This window comes from Micromys minutus, assembly GCF_963924665.1.
Source record: "Micromys minutus genome assembly, chromosome: 9".
NCBI lineage: Eukaryota > Metazoa > Chordata > Mammalia > Rodentia > Muridae > Micromys > Micromys minutus.
In genome coordinates this window covers 62942260-62958460 of record NC_137978.1, presented here as the reverse complement: position 1 = coordinate 62958460, position 16201 = coordinate 62942260, and the positions used below count along the sequence as shown (strand labels likewise).

At 47.4% G+C, this 16201-nt stretch overlaps 1 pseudogene across 1 annotated transcript; it reads right to left on the bottom strand.

Moving 5' to 3' along the window:
* Positions 1–2681: 2681 nt before the first annotated feature.
* Positions 2682–4565, bottom strand: LOC308424385 (histone H3.3A-like; annotated as a pseudogene). Its single transcript has 2 exons — positions 4560–4565; positions 2682–3094 (listed from the first exon to the last, which is right to left on the bottom strand). The product of its transcript is annotated as a histone H3.3A-like (transcript).
* Between the last annotated feature and the right edge of the window lie 11636 nt (positions 4566–16201).

Genomic DNA, 16201 nt, shown 5'->3' with positions numbered 1-16201 from the left:
CTGGTCTTTACTCGGCAGGGGCACTTCCTGCTTTCATTTCCAGGATGCACGGTACAGGCAGCTGAACCAGTCAGAGATGGAGTTGGAGGTGGCAGCGACAAGCTTTGTCATCAGTCCCTGAGTGTCCGCCTGACGCACGCACCTGGCCCTTCCTCAGACTGTTAGGCTTGGTGGGAAGTACCTTTACCTTCTGACATTTCACCAGCCGAAGAATTTGCTCCGTGGCTCTTACTACTCCCACAAAATAGGCAAGCAAACATAGAAACTCTTCAAATTTCCCCACCTTGAGTGCAGCTTGGACAAAAATACTAAAGTAATAGCAACACCAGAAACCAAACACAACACCAATGTCAACCCAGCACTAAACCCCTGATTCTGATGCTCGTGCTAAATCCCACATCCTAAACCAAAATGCCAACCGACACCAACCCACTACTGATGCCAAATTAATATCAGTGCTGGTACCAAAAAGCCACCAAGCCTCTGAGCCCCACAGCAGTACCAAAATCCAGCATCAGGACAGATGTGGACAACAGGAGGAACTTCCAGGATGAAGGTGTAAAACCCAGGGAACCACAGAACTCCAGGGAAGCCTGGTGAAGACTCCCGAGTGTCCAGGAGCTATGCACATTTACAGAGCCGTGCGGAATCCCAGCTGACCTGTGTGACAGGCACAGAATTATTACTGAAAGGGATGCAGAACTCTACCTTCCGCATGGATGGCAGGAAATCCGGGGAGAAACTGGGGTGTAGCTCTTCGGGGTAACTGCCTACTGCACAAGACACCCAGGCTCCACCGCCACAGAGCAGCGGCACACACGGAATCCCAGCACGCTGGAGGTGGAGGAAGAAGGGAGCCGGGGGATGGCTCAGTGGTTAGGGGGCCATGGCTGCTGTTCAGAAGACCTGAGTTTGGTCCCCAGCACCCACATCCAGTGGCTCACAACCACCTGTAACTCCGGCTCAAAGGGATCTGACACCCTCTTCTGGCCTCCACAGACCCTGGACTCATTGACACACACACACAGTAATTTTAAAAATAATAGAACTTATTTTTTTAAAAAAAAAGAATCAGGAGGAGGGAAAGGAGGAAGACCAGAGTCCCAGAGGGAAAGGTCACACTCAACACAAGGCTGGGGTGGAAGGAACACCCTCTGCAGAGCTGAGCTGGCTCAGTTCTGTCTCAGCAAGCATCAGCCAGTCCATCCTCTACATGTGCTAAAAACATTAAAGCTGTGACATTTTCAAACCCCAGACATTAAACTTCTTAGCTGTCTCCCCACTGGAAACGGTCTGCGTGGTTCTTGAGGGCCAGCTGGCATCTCTTTTTCTTCATCCATGACTGTGTGGGAGGATTACCCAGAATGCTCCAAGACATTGATCTAACACCTTCATCAACTGCCTCTCTGGGCTTCATTCAGTTCAGATCCTGGATGCTCACAGCCTTGTGTTTCTCTTTGTTCAGACATTCTGTTGGAGGTGACTGTTGGCAGGTCTCCAGAATAACTTAATTCAGGAGCTGCAGTGCCTTCCCGCGGTGGTGTGTGGGAATGCCTTACAGTGTGGCACTGGGGCCGGCCGGGCCATGGGACCCCAGCATGCAGGAGGCTGACACAGGGGTTCTGTGGCGGTGACATGAACAGGAACAGCAGTGGCCGGAAGGAAGGACGCTAAGGAGAGGTTCATAACTCACTTCAAGAATTATGGTGTGGTCTCAGTTTAGACAGGAGGGCACTGGGCAGAATCGGCACTGCGGAGAGTCCACATGGTGGGGCCTAGAGAGGACAGGCATCCTCTTCCAGCCTGGGGGGAGCTTCGTTTAAAGTGGGCATGAGGGGGCTGGGGAGATGGTGAGCAGCTGAGGACATGGGTTGCTTCTACAGAGAGCCTGGGCTCAGTTGCCAGCACCCGTGATTGCTCACAGCTGTCTAGTACTCCCGTTTAAGGGGATTTTATACCCTCTTCTGATCTAGGCATGTATATGGTGGGCAGAGACAAATACATGCATGCAAACAGGTATACATGAGAGGGAGGGGAGGGGGAGAGGAAGGGGGAAGGGAGAGAGAGGGAGGGGGAGAGAGAGAGGATACCATGATGAGAGGGCTGTTCTGTGAGTGGGGTGGCCAGGGGAGCCTGTTACCTCCCAGAGCTGATCTCCCTGAGGAGTGGTGGTTTGTTTGTTTTTTTTTTTTAATAGTTTAATGTATTTTAATAGCAAACTTACAGGAACAGCCCAGAAGACAGACAACTTAAAAACATGTGCTTGCATAGACGACTCAGTTAGAAAAGTCTAGTGAATGGGTGGAATCTACCGGATGATAAAAACACTACAAACATCATTTAGTTGCCGTCAATAAGAATTTACTTTTTTTTTTTAAATCCAAATGCTGGCGTTGTCCGGAAAATGCTAACAGGTTTATTTATAATTATTATAAAGTTGAACTGTTGAAATGTGTTCACTGAAACATTTTGCTTGCATTCATGCTTTACATCTTGCATTTATATTAAAAATTCACACACAAATGAACGTGGAGAAACTGCCAACACCTGATTCTGTTCCGTGTTTCCACTCGCAATTATATACTTAGGTACCTTTGACCCCATGGAAAAATTCAGAACTACTGGTAACAGGAAGAAAAGGGATTTTTTGAGAATGAAATGTTTCCTCTCACAGTGGACTCTTAAGCACGTTCTCCGCGTATGCGGCGTGCTAGCTGGATATCTTTCGGCGTAATTGTTACACGTTTGGCATGGATAGCACACAGGTTGGTATCTTCAAAAAAAAAAAAAAAAAAAAAAAACCAACCAGACAGGCCTCGCTTGCCTCCTGCAAAGCGCCAATAGCTGTGCTCTGGAAGCGCAGATCTGTTTTAAAGTCCTGAGCAATTTCTCGCACCAGACGCTGAAAGGAGAGCTTGCGAATCAGGAGTTCAGGGGACTTCTGATAGCGGCTGATTTCACGGAGTGCCACAGTGTCTGCCCTGGAACGATGAGGTTTCTTCACCCTTCCAGCAGAGGGCGCACTCTTGCGAGCGACTTTTGTAGCCAGTTGTTTCCTGAGTACTTTACCACCGGTGGATTTGCGGGCAGTCTGCTTTGTATGAGCCAGGGTATGGGCACCTCCTTACTTACCCCCTTCTCCTTCGGCTGGAGCTCAGCAAGGGAGAGGCGGCGCTGGCATTAGAGAGCAGCGGCGGCAGACTGCAAACACAATTCCCCGAGGAGTGTTAGGACCAATTGCCCAAACTAAAGAAAGATAGGAGTGTCTCCCTCTCTATAGTCACTATAGAAATTTCAAAAGATAAGGAATCGTAGGCATGAATAATGCCCGCTGTAAACCAGGGGTGTGGAAGCTCCATTTCCACAAGGGCTTTAAGGAAAACTAAAAAAGATGGGCTACAGAGACTGTGTAGTCAGCGGAGGCACATTAAACGCAGCTAGATCTAGAGACATCCAAGAAGTCCCCAGAAAGCAAAGATGGGTCCCCCTACACAGGGCAGAGTCAGAGGGAGAAGAGCAAGATTTTGTTCTGCTGGCGGGAAGCTGCCTCAGTCTGTTTGGGTTGTTTAATAAAATCCTGGCGTGCTGGGGTTGTTTGTTATTGTTTGACAACTTGACATATAGGCTGTAGCCATCTAGGAAGAAGACCCTCAGCTGGAAAAATGTCCCCATCAAATTGAGCCCGTGGGTAAATCTGTGGGGCGTTCTATTGGTTGTTTGTTGATGTGGGCGTGCATAGCACACTGGAGCCATTCTATTGGTTGTTTGTTGATGTGGGCGTGCCCAGCACACCGGAGTCTGTACTTTCCTTGGGCAGTGGTCCTGGGTTAAGAAAGCAGGCTGAGAGAGCCTTGGAGGCAAGCCAGTTAACAGCACCCCTCACTGGTTCCTGTCTTTGCTTCCACTCGGGCTTCTCCTGTCTTGATTCTTCTTGATGGTGGACGACACTCTTCCTTCCCCAGAGTTGTGTTTTACCACAGCAAAAGCAAACAAACTATTGTGGGGACGGGCATGACCTCAGTGTTTGGGGGACGATTTTGGAAGTGTATAGAACTTTGGATTGAAAAGCCATTGAGTGTTTAGGGCTCAACAGACTGTTCTGCGGGGTCAGCGTACCAAAGCAATAGTCCAGAGAGTCCAAGGCTGCATGCATCTCAAGCTGGAAGCGAACTAACTGTTATTAATGTGTAAGAACCTCCCGTATGCTGCTGCTCAGTGTGGTGGCCTGAGAGGGTCAAGGAGAGATGCTGAGGCAGCAGGCGGTAGGGTCAGTCCCTGAAGATGTAAGGAGAAGCCACTGGTGAAGGTGCAGCCTCAGCTGTAGTGGATACTCCAGTCTGCTGAGGATTCCAGAACTAAGGGGCTACACCAAGGACAGTGGACGGTGTAGCTTGAGCCAGCATGAGCCAGCAGATCTGGGCTGTGGTCCGAGCTCATTTGGGGCTTATAGATGGATGCTTGTAGCTATATCCCAACAAGGTGTTCCACTCAGCCCTTTGTGATGGTGCTAATTCTATGCATTAAGGCTTCACCCTCAATACCTACTGGCCTTGTAATACCGCCATCTTGGGATTAGGATGCAGCCTATGACTTTGGATGGTGCAGTGCAAAGCACCCACAGCAAGTGTGTCCCACCGAGGAGCAGCCTGCAGAGCGGCCATAGTTACACGGCTGCTGGCTGTTGACTTTGTTCTGATTTAACTGTGCTCTGCTTCCTCCTTTTTGAAATGATAAATCCTGTAACTTATTTTTGTATATTACAGACCCCAGTTAGGAGCCTTTGGGCTTTTAAAGAGGTGTCAGATATTTTAAAGACACTGAACGTTTAAACCATTTGAATCTATTAATCTATTAGGACCATGGGGCTTTTAAAGTTACACTATGTTTTATATTGAGTTAGGAACATGAGATATTTGGAATCAAACACAACAGGCATGCCTCATGCTTAAAGCTATCTGCCTGCTCTCCTGAGTATGAGCATTCAGTCATGTTCCAGCACTCCTGGCCAGGCTGCAGTTGGAGAGTGGTGTGTTAGCTGGTGTATCACATCAAGGGATCCATTGTATCTGTTAGAATTTGGTACAAGTTAGAGTCACCTGGGAAGAGGAAACTGAGAAGATGCCACCATCAGACTGGCCTGGAAACCAGTCTTGAGTGAGTGATGTGGAAGGGCTGGGCCCACTGTGGGGCAGTGCCATCCCTGGGCAGGTGGTCCTTGGCCTCATAAGAGAGTAGACAAAGCAAGCCATGGGGGCCAGGCTGCCAAGCTGATGGCCAGTTTTTATTCTAATACCGAAGACCTCATTCTGCAGGTTTTTCAACTGAATGAAAAAACCCTGGATTGTCACCGGGTCACTTGCGTTTTGGCTGTCCTTCCTGCCCTGGGCCTTATTCCACTCTCTGGGGTGTCACTGGCCGTCTCCTCTACTTCCAGTTGTCTCTAGGACTTTCAGTGACTAACCTCCAAGGCCCTAGCCAAGACTGCATTCTGATCCCCAGATAAAGCCCCGCCCAGCTCGCTCAAGCCCCTCCCAGCTCGCTCAAGCCCCGCCCAGCTCGCTCAAGCCCCGCCCAGCTCGCTTGTGCATCCTCACATGGGGCTCCCGTTCTGTCCTTTGGCATCGGAGTCTGGTCATGCCTCTCTTGAACCCATCTTTCATATATGAAGGAGACTCCATCAGATCCCTCCTGGGGCTCCCAGCTTCCACAGGTTAAAAATCCCAGATGCTTGCTTTACCTTAGAAAAGGTGAACGCTCATGGAGTCTCTCCTCAGCCTCACCCTCCTTGCCTGCTTGATGTGCTCTGTGACCTCTGACCCCAGCAGCCCCAAACACCCCTCTCTCGGCTTGTTAACATGAACTCCCTCCACCTTCACGCTGCAGGTGCCAGGCAACTAGCTGCCTGCCAGCATCAGTCTGACTTGATCTGGCTGTCTATTCCCAGCACACAGTAGGGCCTCAAGAAAATGCTGTGTTATGAAGGATATCCCCCTAGAGAATGAGCACCCTGCCTGATGAGGCTCTGGTCCGCTTTGCCAGTTCCCTTGACTCAAAGTTCCCAGTTGGAAAGGAATTTATCATGGTGGCTATGAATGCAGTTTACTACGGGTAGCGGGTGGCTCAGTACCCCTGACCCAGTGGGAGAGTCATCTGTGTCTTGTGGGCTCTTTCTGTGAACCTGTCAGAATCTGCGTTCTCTTGTGTAGCTTGTCTTAGCTTTACTGCTGCAAACAGACACCATGACCAAGGCAGCTCATAAGGACAATATTTAACTGGGGCTGGCTCACAGGTTCAGAGGTTTACTCCATTATCACCAAGGCAGGAACATGGCAGCATCCGGGCAGCCATGGTGCTGGAGCTGAGAGTTCTCCATCTGCATCTGAAGGCTGCTAGCAGAATACTGGCTTCCAGACAGCTAGGATGAGGGTCTTAAAGCTCATACCCACAGTAACACACCCACTCAAACAAGGCCACACCCACTCAAACAAGGCCACACCCACTCAAACAAGGCCCCGCCTGTTCCAACAAGGCCACACCTCCTAATAGTGCCACTCTCCTGTCCAAACATATACAAACCATCACATAGCTAATAAATAAGTTATTGATGACCAAAAGAGTCTAAACTATGGGGCCTGAGAAATGACTCAGCGGTTAAGAGCTCTGACTGCTCTTCCAGAGGTCTTGAGTTCAATTCCCAGCAACCACATGCTGGCTCACAACCATCTATTAAGATCCAGTCCCCTCTTAAGGTATGTCTGAAGACAGCTACATTGTACTTACATACATAAAACAAATAAATGATTCTTTAAAAATAAAAAAGAATCTAAACTATGAAACCATTTTTGAAGAAGAGGTAGCTGAGAACAGGGTTTCATTTTGTGGTCCAGACTGGCCTCGAACTCATGGGCTGCCTGCCACAGCCACTGCCCCAAGTTCTGGGACCATAGGCATGCACCATGCTCAGTTCCACATTCAAAGTGTGTAACACACTTGGGACCGACACCTTTATCTAGCAAGAATGTCATATTCATTCATGATTTGTCTTAATGGGGTAGCATTGAAAGTGGCTTGTCTCAGCCATCAGAAACAATGACTTTATGAAATTCATAAGAAAATGGCTGCATCTAGAGAATATCATCCTGAGTGAGATAACCCAGTCACAAAAGAACAGACATAATATGCAGTCATTGATAATTGGATACTAACCCCAGAAAGCTCTGAACACCCCAGAAACAACTCACAGACTATATGAAGTTCAAGAAAAAACAAAGGCCAAAAAAAAAAAAAAATAATAATAATACCAAGTTTTTAAAGATATGTTGTCTTGGGCTGGAGTTCTGGCTTAGTCAGCTGAAGTGGCTGTGGAGTAAGTTTGAGAACCTGAGTTTGTTTCCCCAGCCCCACCTAAGAATCTGGGTGGAGCTCACACCGGGAATCCCAGTACAAGTGAGACAGGACTTCCCAAGACTTTGCTGGCCAGACTAGCCAGTCAATGAGCACCAGGTTCAGTGAGAGACCCTGTGTCAGAAACAAGGTAGAGCGCAATCAAGAAAGACACCTGATACTGCGTTGGCCTTCACGTGCACTTACAGGCACATGCGTTTGTAATCGCACCGACAACAATCGCTGTCCTAACTCCGCCCCACGCAGAGCACACAGGTGCTGTGTATGCTGTAGCCATGGTGTGTGGTAGGTACATCCTACCCACAAATGGAAACATCTGCTTGGCCCAGCTGAAGACACCCACTTGAGGAGCACCGTCCCCCACCCCATCCCCGCCCCCGTCCTTGAGAGCTAAAGTTTCCATCAGGGTGACATCTCCCACGAGGAACAAAAATCAAACTCTCAGAAATAACGTGGGTTTGTTTTTAAGAACATGAAAGCTTAACTAATTTCATTTATTTTGATCATTGAAATGTCTAGGTAGTCTATTCAAACAAATTATTGGGCTTTCCCAATCGACCTTCCAAAGGGAGCCCATCTTCCCTGTCTCCCTTTCCTTTCCTGTTACCTACTGCGGAATCCGTGACTCGTATCCCAAGATCCTCCTGCACTTTTCGCTTACTCCTATGAGATGCCAAAACACACCATGACAAAAGTGTCATATAGTCTGAGCAGCTGGTGCAGAGCTGGAGGTTCCACAGATTATGGAACTGTGGGGTCTGGGGCGTAGCTGGAGAATGTAGACCCATTCAGGGCGGGCCTTTGAAGGTTGCATCAACCTCCGGTGCTGGCCTAGCCTCCAGCCCACCAATACGTAAGGAACTTCATTACATGCTCCTCCCATTGCCGCTAACATGGCCACGCCTTCCCTCCCAGGATGGCCTGGATTCCTCTAGGACAGAAGCAAAGCAGACCTCCCTTTGCCCCGCCTCTCTCAGGTACTCTCACAGAGATGAGACCTCCACCATACAAGCGCACCCTGCTGTGTGCTTTCTGTGTTCTCAGTTGGGAACAAATGAAAGTAATTCCGTTATCCTGGATGTGTCACACCAGAGAGGTCAAGGGGGCTCACGTCCACATCGCATAAGGATGGTGGAAAGCACAGACAGACCGAGACACTTAAGTGTCCAAAGACAAGAGAGGTCGCTTCCAAACTTACAGGGTTGCCAGGTAGGTGACATGTCTGTTGTCCCAACTACTCAGAAACCTAAGGCAAGAGGATCCTTGATCCTGGGAGTTCCAGTCTGGCAGCAAACTGATACTCTGTGTCACAAGGCAAATTTACTTAAAATAAATAAAATAAAAATAAAGAAAAAACAGAAAGGGCAGTACTGACATGTAACCCTAGCACTTAGGAAACTGAGGCAGGAGGATCAGAAATTCAACATGATCCTTTACTATATAGCTGATTTAAGGCTAGCCTGGGCTATATGGCCTCCTAATTCCTAAATGCCCACTCCCACCCCCAAAATAATAAGAAAAATAAGACCAACATGAAGAAGAAATCTCTGCACAAACCAAGAATGGGAGGGAACTTTCTCAACCTAATCAAAGAATTTTACATTTCTTCTGTAAAGGAAAAGAATGGTTGAGTTAAGTCCTACCACCTAAGAGTAAGAAATGAGAGACTGGCCAGGCAGTGGTGGCACAGGCCTTTAATCCCAGCACTCAGGAGACAGAGGTAGGTGAATCTCTGTGAGTTCAAAGCCAGTCTGGTCTACAGAGTGAGTTTTAAGACAGCCAGGGGCTACAGGGGCTGTCTCCAAAAAACAAAAACAACAGCAACATACTAGAAAAGGAAGAAACATCTGTAAACAAAGCGATTGTCAGTGTAGAAACAGATTTATCTACATGTTATGAGCAATAACAAAAAAGGCCACATTCCTGCCTCCAAAAACAAACCACTCAAGAGTAACGACAAAGCAAAAGTCTTAGAAATAACTATCAAGGGGGGCTGGGGAGAGAGCTCAGAGGTTCAGACTTGACCCTGCAGCCTCTTAGGTGCCTATGACACCACCCCAGGGGATCTGACACCATCTTTGGGCCACTCAGATGCACACATACTGGCACACAGACACATGTACATTTTATATATAAAATAACAGATCTCTAAGTCTAACAAAAATGTGAAAGAAATAAGTAGAGACCCTGCTCTCCCTAAGGACAGTCCAACAGTGTGGCAAACACTGTCAAGCATGTTATTTTAGGGGCTGGAGAGATGGCTCAGTGGTTAAGAGCACCGACTGCTCTTCCAGAGGTCCCGAGTTCAATTCCCAGCAGCCACATGGTGGTTCACAAGCATCTGTAATGGGATCTGGTACCCTCTTCTGGTGTGTTTGAAGACAGCTAAAATGTACTTATATTTTATAAATAAATCTTTTTTTTAAAAAATGTTATTTTATATATAAAATGTTTTCCTTTCTTGAAGTAACTCCAACTCCTTGGGGGGAAAACATTCACCCATTGAAGCTGGAGGTATCCGTTCCCTTCCTCTGCCCGGCTGCCCCTATTGGCCGAGAAACCCTTTCCCAGTAACCAGACAGTCTCTAGGACAGCCTAGGAGTGTCCAGATCCTCCCCTCCCATTCTGAGGAGCACTGCACTCCAGCTGCTAAAACCCAGGAAGCTGAGTGGCCTCCTGTTGCTGCCAAGACTTCCCGACAGGCCCTGCATTGGCCTTGGAAGACATCCTCCAAGACTAGCCTATATAAACAGGTGGCCCAGCTTGCCCATTGCCCATTTTCATTCTCACAGATAAGAGGGAGCTCTGTTAACTTCTGATGGTGGCTCTGCAGAAAACTGGTGGAAAGGAGACCTAGGATTGGTCTTAATGTAAGACTTCCAGTTTGTGGAACTGAAAGCTGCCCAGTGATTGGTGGGAATTACCATGCTTCATTTGCATGCTAACCCTGTTCCAAGTCCCCTTTGTTGCTTCTGTGACCGGACTGTTGGGCCCACTTTAATTTTTCAGTTTGTGACACTTGTTTACTTCTTTGTGCATGTGGATGCACATGCGGGCACATGTGGGACACGTGTGGGTATCGTCTCTCTCCGTTCGTCACGTCGGGATTGGTAGCAAGCACCTTTACCTGCTGAGCCATCTCAGTGGCACTGCCCCTGCCATGGTGAGGATTCCATTATATTATACCCCGTTCTCGGGAACCCTCGTGTAAAAACAAAGAGTCTTTAGTGCATGAGTCTGGACCTGGACCCAGCCTTTCTTGCTCCGCAGGTTAGGAACGCAAGGCTGCGTCTAGGGCTTTAGGGTATATATAGGAGAATGCATAAGTTGGGGCTCTCTAGCCTTGGCGTTACATGATTGGACAGGGGGTAAAGGTATGCCATCCTTCCCCAATAACATTTGTTCAGACAGTGAGGCCAAACTGCAGCTGGAAAAAAAGACCTTTTTTGACCTGAGAAGTAACTCATTCCGTTATCAGAGGCCACTGTGTTGTTCCAAACCGGTCACAGCTGTCTGGGAACCCTTAATCGCCTCTTTCCCATAACTCTAGAGTGTTCTTATCACTTCTAAGTCCTTCTTCAAAGGCCAGAGCCATCCGCACTGGGGAAGCGCTGGCTGTTAGATTTGTCACCAAAGGGAATGCAAGGTTAGGCACCAGGGATTGATGCTGAGACCAGAGGCTAGGAAGGACTGCCTTTTGTCTGGAGTTTGGGGGAGGGAGCGCTGGCCATTTTGGCTCAGCACAGAGACAAGAGAGTGCGGGGTTCCACGCCAAGGATTAAAGCAGAGACAGGGACAGGTTACATCGCATCTCTTCAATTACAGCAACAGCAATGGGAAAAGAAGCGAGAATAGTGGCCAACGGTCGGTTTCTAGAATACAGAAGGAGTTGGAATAAGTTGTTAAGAAAAAGGGGGATCAGGTTCTATTTAATGGGGCAAAGCATGCGCAAATATTTCAGAAAAAAAAAAAAAAAAAACACAAAGAGCAGGAAGATGGCTTCGTGGTTAAAATCACTGGCTGTCTTTGCCAAGGTCAGGGGTTCAGTTCCCAGCATCCTTGTGGGGCAGCTCACAACCTCCAGGAATGTCAGTTTCAGGAGATCCAGTGCCTTCTTCTGGCCTCTGTGGGCAGACATGCATACGCTACACATAAACACAAGAACTGATGTGTGCACATAAAAATAAGTATTTCACTTAATTTTTACTTTTTTTCATTCTCTCTTCCTTTCTTTGTTTTTGATGCAGGGTCTCTATGTAGCTCTGGCTGTCCTGGAACTCTTTGCATAGACCAGGCTGGCCTTGACCTCACAGAGATCTCTGCGCCACCATGGCCAGCTAAACCTTCCTTTTTAAAAGGAATAGATATTATGACACGATCAGACTTTGTCTGTCATGAAGAAATGCAAACTGAGACCCCAGGAAGTGCCATTGGCACCAATAAACTGGCAAGATAAGGGACTGTGACAATGTGGAGAGCAGACCGACGGAAGGCGCTGGAGTAGCGGGATGATGGTAAGAAGGATGTCCACACTAGCCCGACTCCTGCCACGACCATACGGGGCTCACAGGTGCGCCACCGTGCCCAACTGATTATCATATTTATGGTCGGTCATTGGCAACCTAGCTATGTGCCTGGCTCAAAGGTTGGCCTCAAACCCATCACATCCGGTCCTAAGTGACAACTATTCCTCTGTGGAGAGATGTCCAGTATTCCGATTAGAAGCTGCTCCCTCCACCCAGGTCCCAGAGACAGCTCACAGAGGTGCTGTTCGCAGTGTTGGTGTGACAGAACACCAGACATGATGGTTTGAGGGAGGGAAAGTTTATTTAGGCTCACAGCATCAGGGAGAATCTGTCCCATCAGAATGGAGAAGGCGTGGCATCCGGGGGACATGCTGGCATTTGTGGCAACAGGAACAGACACAGAAGGCTCTTCACAGAGACTGGATCAGGAAGCAGAGAAAGCAGGCTGGGACCAGGGCCATGTAGAACCATCGAAGGACTGCCCTCGGAGTTTCTCCTGAAAGCTCCAAGGCCGCCAATGCGGAGCCAAGCCCTCAGAGCATGAACCCGTGGCAGACATCTCAAACTTGAGCCATGACACAGAGCCACAGCAGCCCTGTGATCAGAGTACGCAATGGAGTTAGAGGCTAGGGAAAGATGCTCAGCCAGTTACATGCTTGCTCTGCATGCATCAAGACCTGAGTTCAGTCCCCAGAACCCATGCACACTCATAAGCCCAGCCCTGAGGACGGTGGAGCCTGGGAGATCCCTGAGCTCAGAGCCAGCCACGCCTGCTTGGTAAGCTGTAAGTCAGTAAGAGATCTGGGGGATGGCACCCAAGGCTGACCTGCAGCTCACGAATACACACACACACACACACACACACACATTAAAAAAGACACATCTCTTCATTTTGCTGGGCTCTGTTGAGATCCGGGGGCGTCATTTGTTCATTTCTGTATAATCTGGTACATCTAACTGGTCAGGGCACCTGCTGTAAGGCCAACAACTGGATTTCAGGGCATCTCTGCAGTAACTGGGTGCCTCCCCAGTGACTATCCTGCGCAGGCAAAAGTAAAGGACAGCAGCAGCCACCATGATTGAGAAGTTAAGGGACACCCTCAGTGCTACACACAGCAATCGGAGTTACAGACCCAGTTCTGAAAGATTAAAGCAGCCACCACCACTCAGCATGGAATCGGGAAGCCCAGAACTCACAACACAGCTGTAGGGCACACAACTACACAATAAGGTTTTCTGGAACAGGGCGTGAAAAAAAAATAAAAACAGGCTCAACTTTTGTAAGATCCCAATTTTAATAGTTTTAGGTGGCTTTTAAAAGTAAATGGGCTAACTGGGGTGGGAGCATGGCGAACAGTTCAAATCCCAGAAGTCTGGAAGCAGAGGCAGAAGGATTTCTGTGGGTTCTAGGCAGGCCAGGGGTACTTAGTGAGATGCTGTCTCAAAATGAAAGTAAAAACCATTCTTAGCTCTTATGCGGTATGGGAGCCATACAAAGGCATGTGCTCCAACTGTGAGTCCACGGGTGTGCCCACCTCACAGTGCTTTGTGCCTTTTCTACGTGGCCTGTTCGTTGATGACCTGACACAGCGGACACGGCAGAGGCAGACCCTTGAACTCCCTGAAGGTCCCCCTCAAACCCTGACAGGCTTTTCCCAGACAGGAATGCACAGGTCCCCCACCCTTCAGACAGTAGAGGGTGGTACTATAGTGAGAAACCAAGGGAAAATGGGTTAGAGAAACATATTGCATCTTATGGCTTATTGTCATGTATCATATTTGTGTGTGTGTACATACACACACACACACACACACACACTTATTTCAGCTGAACCATTAGTTTATGAGACCCAAATGAAACTGCCATTTTCTTTAGATTATATACATATATGTATATATATGTATATATATATATTATACAATGGCTTTAATTCATAATTTGGTAATTTTAAATAACAGTTAATCCAATTGATATCTCCCAATAATTTCTGAAAATCATTAAGCATTTTAAGATTATCCTTTCTCATCTCCACCTTTTGGGGAATGACAGCATATGGATTCATTCTTGCTCCCAGGTAATTTACTAGGTCGCCCTTTTGGACCTTCTCAGGGGTAATAAACAAACCTTTGTCTTCTAATAATTTTAATAATTCTCCATATGCGGTATCTAGTACGCCTTCATCCTTAGCAGTTAACAGAATGTCGTCCATATAATGAACACATCTCAAAGCAGGGAATTTGCTTTTTAGCGGGGCAATGGCATTGCCCACAAACAGTTGACACATTGTAGGGATATTGGCCATACCTTGGGGGAGGACCAGCCATTCATACCTCTGATCTGACTCCTCATGGTTACATGATGGGACAGTGAAAGCAAACCTCTCACTATCCTTAGGGAAGAGAGGTATAGAGAAAAAACAGTCTTTTATATCTATTACTATTACAGACCAGCAAGTCAGCAAGAAGGACAAGAGCGGCAGCCCACATTGTACTGGGCCCATGATCTGCATCTGTTGATTAATGGCTCTCAGATCATGTAACAATCTCCATTTTCCTGATTTCCTTTTGATAACAAATATTGGATTATTCCAAGGAGACACTGATGACCTTATATGATTCATTGCCAGCTGCTCTTGTACTAAAATTTTTGCTGCCTCAAGCTTTTCAGAGGAAAGTGGCCACTGAGGAACCCACACTGGCTCCTCTGTCTTCCAGGTAATGGGAATGCCTTCCTCAGTGGCCCCTAGGAAAACCCAGTCCCTGATTTTTATGTCTCTTTTGGGTAATGACAGGACTTACTCTTCCTTGGAGGTACTTCCCTATTCCTTTACCAGGAAAGTACCCCATATTTTTCATAATCTTTTGTGAAGTTTCAGAATACTCATTGGTCAACTTAAAGCCCATGTCTCTCAGCAAATCTTCCAAGCACTGATTGATGGCTTCAGGGAAGGCTTCTATTTGTTTCCTGACGGAATCAAAATCCTGACCTGACAGGTTTATGTGAACCAACTCCTCAAGATCATATTAAAGTCACCCAGGAACAACATGAACTGTAGTGTGAAATGGGTTCCACATTTCATCTATGTAAGATATGTGCTGAGAATAAGGATGTGAAGTGAGCCCTGTGGACACCTCATGTGCACATCCTGCCTCACGTCATGGCAGGAATCAGAAGGTCAGGGCTGTCCTTTTTGCCGATGTAAAATCAAAGGTACTGAGCCCATTGTGGTGGATCCATTTGACCCCAGAGGCAGTGGCAGTCTATTAAGGCAAGGAGCAGCTAATGTGTTTCATTTTTGTATTGGTCTTAAGAGTGTTTTTGTAGTTCTACAGTCTCTGTTAGGAGAGAGTGGGTTTTTATTAAATGGTAACCGACCCCAGAAGCAGCACAGAAAGCAGTAGAGGTGCTGTGCTGTAGCCCTAGTTAAGAACTTAAGACTTTCCTGTTAAGGGTGTCTGTCTCTGTGTCCTGTCATTATAAGATTATCCTGCTGTATGTGAATCCAGGCAGGGAGTTAGCACAAGAGCTTCAGGAAGGAATCTCTGCAGACTCCCATTTACTGTGGTATTGCACCTAGTCCTGCTGGATATTACAACTTCAATCCTCCTCTTTGGCTTAGATTATCATGTACTTAGTTAGCCATGTTTTATATTGTTAGAATACCCACTGTCCTTTCCCTTGGAAACTCCTTACTCCATCTCCTCCTGCACTTTCTTTTCTGTTTCACTTTCTGTCTTTTTAGATTTTTTTTTTTTTATTGTAACATTTCGAGGGCAACCCGCCCCTTCTCTAGCACTTGCTGATGATACTTCTGATCCTTAAGGCAACTTCGCACCAGCCTCCACACAGGCCAGACTCCGGGCTTTAACGTCCCTTAGTCCCAAGCGAAATCCAGATCTTTCCCTAATTTATCCCAGCACGCCACAGTTAGGTTTCCTGAGACTGCGAACCATGGTGCACTGGTATCACACTCATTCAAAGACTTCTCTAGGGTGCTCTTCTTCATTTTGAGGTTTTTCTTTGACAAGAGTAGCTCTTGAAGAGCCAGAAAAATTGGATGAAACTGCAAGTTCCCATCATAAATCTTTTACTTTCGGTTTGCTGCAGCAGCGAGGGCCCTTTTACTTTCGGTTTGCTGCTGCCGCTGCTGGAGAGAGCCCTTTCACTTTCGGTTTGCTACTGTTGCAAACTTCCTCCATGGATACTTGAGCCCTTACTGCGGCTTTTCTCCATGGTCTCAACTTACCCTGGGAACTTTATTGCTTTTCTC